The sequence below is a fragment of the Otolemur garnettii genome, unplaced genomic scaffold (assembly GCF_000181295.1).
Source record: "Otolemur garnettii isolate 467f Iridium unplaced genomic scaffold, OtoGar3 scaffold00083, whole genome shotgun sequence".
In the NCBI taxonomy this organism is placed as follows: domain Eukaryota; kingdom Metazoa; phylum Chordata; class Mammalia; order Primates; family Galagidae; genus Otolemur; species Otolemur garnettii.
Window position 1 is genome coordinate 5,576,626 of NW_003852478.1, and position 3,339 is coordinate 5,579,964.

A 3,339-nucleotide genomic window follows, 5' to 3' on the forward strand; every position below is an offset into this window, starting at 1 on the left:
AGAGGACTTCAGATCTGGCATGTGGAACTTGCTGCCACAGACCCCTGGTGCTCTTGGAAAAGAGTGTCTGTAAGATGCTGTGACATTCTGGAAAAGATGTTTTCTAACTGTCCTGGGTGGCAGGGTGTCCCTGAGCAGTGAGCAAGCCAGCCGGAGGCAAACAGCCAGTGGTAGATGTAAGAGAGACACTTTCCTCCTGATGGGAGTAAAGTGAACTCTGCTTGGGAACAAGGACTGGGTGGTTGGGCACATACAGTACAGATCTGTCCTCCAGTGTCCTCGTCTACAGGACAGGCTCGTCTAGATGGGACTCGTTCGGGTCTGATTTCATTAGTCAGCTGGAAACTGCTCCAAGTGGGAATAATGCTTCCCTAGAATCAGCTCAGCTACCTACGTGAGGGTGAGAAAGAACAGGATGACAAGTCTGAAGTCAGCCTTGAGGTGGTGGCTGAAGCATGATGACCGATGGCTCATGTAGAGGACTGAGTAAGAAGGTGAGCGCCAAGGACGGCACCCTGAGAAACATGCGTATTCAGGTGGGCACGGAAGGGGGAGCCGAAGAAAGGATGGCCAGAGCGATGGAAGGATCGGGGTAAGAATGGGCTGGAGAGTCTCTGATTGCCCCTTTAAGTCTATTTTCTGTCCTTCTCTGTGGCCTGGAAGGCTGACCGCTATGGGCTGCATCAGTTGGCTGTCTGCCCTGTGGCTTCCAGAGGTCAGGGACTGGGAGACACTGTCAGGAGACTGAGGGGCGAGAAGAGAGAAGGAGGCTGGGCCGAGTTTCCCCCCGGCTTCCTCCTTTTTACTGTGGGTTGTCAGTGGCTGTGGTCTCCTAAAGACCAGGGCTCCGGGGGGCAACCTGGCAGCTGCAGCCCACCTGTCTCTTCAGCTTGTAAAGGCTTTCCCTTTTCTCGCCCAGAGGTCCCTCACTGCCCCTTGCTAATTTCCCTTAATCCTGCCTAGATCTTTGCTTGGTTCCTTCATTAAACTCTCTTCAACCATCCATGTTTCTTGCCATCTGTACACTCCTGGAATCCTTGGCTTTGCAGCGTTATATCACAAAAGCCACTGAAAAGGAGTTTCAAGGCAAGAAGGGATCAGCAGTGTCAAATGCTGTGGAGGTTTGCCCTCGTGGAGACCGAAGAATCCACTGTGTGTGGCAAGTGGACTTGTTGGTGACTGCTGGCACAGGTCAAAGAAGGGTGAGCCAAAGAGGCAGCGGACAGTCGCTGCCCATTGCTGAGAAACCAGCTATCAGAGAGAGAAGGTGGCATTTTGAGGGCGCTGTGAGGAGGCATTTTCTTTCTTTAATTTCAGTATTGAAGGGACTTGAGCATGCTTATAGCTGGTGAGAAGGTCTCATTAGTTAGGGAGAGCTGAGAAGTGCAGACATGAGAAGCAGGAATGGACCCGTACCCACCACTGCAGCGAGAGCAGATTGGAGGAAAGGAGTGAGGGGTCTGATATAAAGATGTTCATGGTTGGGTGGCGCCTGTGGCTCAAGGAGTAGGGTGCTGGTCCCATATATCAGAGGTGGTGGGTTCAAGCCCAGCCCTGGCCAAAAACTGCAAAATAAATAAATAAATAAATAAAAATGTTCATGGCTATGGGATAGAGGAGTATGGAGAAGCTTTCTCCTGCTACCCTAGATTTTTTCAGTAAAACTTTAAGAGCAGTAAACATTTATCTGGGTGGCACCTGTGGCTCAAAGGAGTAGGTTGCCAGTCCCATGTCGGAGGTGGCAGGTTCAAATCTAGCTCCAGCCAAAAAAAAAAAAAACACAACATTTAACAATGGGGGAGAAATTGATCAGGGGCCCTGTAAAGGTCTCAAGAGTTTGTTGAAATAAATAAATGATTGACGTAAATGGCACCAACCAGAATGTAGAATGTGTGGTGAAACGATGTCATGAGTTGAAACTGGGACGGTGGGATGTGCCTCAGTTATGGAATTTGGTTGTTATGTAGACAATGGAAGCCATCAAAGGTTTTGAGCTGTAGAGTAAAGAATTTGGATGTAAGGTTATGTGGGGGTGAGCAGAAGTACTGAAGGTCACAATAATCCAGGTGATAGGCCAGCTTTATTTGGGGGCTGAGAATATAGAGAACAAAGGTGAGAGTTACTGAGAAGCTAAGTGCCGTAGAACTGGTGATGAAGCTGACAGGTGGATTAGGGGCCCTTTGGGCCCTTTTCCCAAACTCTATCACCTTCCATCTTAGTAACACTAAATAAGTGCAGTAGCACCTCCATAGCTGACCACCTCCCTGCTTAGTTAGACTAAGTGCAGTAGAACCTCCATAGCTGACCACCTCCCTGCTTAGTTACACTAAATAAGTGCAGTAGAACCTCCATAGCTGACCACCTCCCTACTCAGTTACACTAAGTGCAGTAGAACCTCCATAGCTGACCACCTCCCTACTTAGTTACACTAAATAAGTGCAGTAGAACCTCCATAGCTGACCACCTCCCTACTTTCACCACTCCTTACATTGACCTAATTTTCATAGACCAGAAAGGCACCTCATGTACATATCAGCACAGTAGATCCTTATGTTGACTAGTTCTTAACAGTATCTTGGGTGGTCAACTTACAGAGGTTTTTTTGTTTTGTTTTGTTTTTTGAGACAGTCTCACTCTGTGCCCCTCAAACTCTTGGATTCAAGTGATCTTTTTACCTCAGCCTCTTGAGTAGCTGGGCCTATACGTGCCCACCACCACAACTGGCTAGGTTTTTAAAAAAATTTTAGTAGATACTGGGTCTTGCTCTTATTCAGGGTGGTCTTAAATTCCTGAGCTCAAGCAATCCACCTGCCTCAGCTTCCCAGAGTGCTGGGATTACAGGTCTGAGCCAGCCTCAGAGGTTCGACTTTCACTAAGCAAAACCAGGGTGTCCTCTGTGCAGATACTGGCTTAGCACCAATTGGCTATCCCACATCCTGCTCTACATGCCTGGATGTCTCCCTGTATAGACAGTCAGGAACGGCACTGCCCAAAGCTTAGAAGGCAGGGAATGAAGGAGAAGGAGTCACAGGTCAGACATTTTAACCAGGTTGATTGGGTAGGTGGCATCATATTACTGACCAAGAATGATAATATGAGAGATGATGTTTTTGAAAGAAAGTGATGACTTCTGAGTGCTGTGATGATCTATGTGCATTTGGGCAGTGAGCATGGAGAATGAGTTTGGAGGGAGACTGGGCCTTGCTATGCAGATCTGACATGTGGGGAGGTGGGGCCTTGCCATGCAGATCTGGCATGTGGGGAGGCGGGGGCCTTGCCCTGGAGATCTGGCATGTGGGGAGGTGGGGCCTTGCCATGCAGATCTGGCATGTGGGGAGG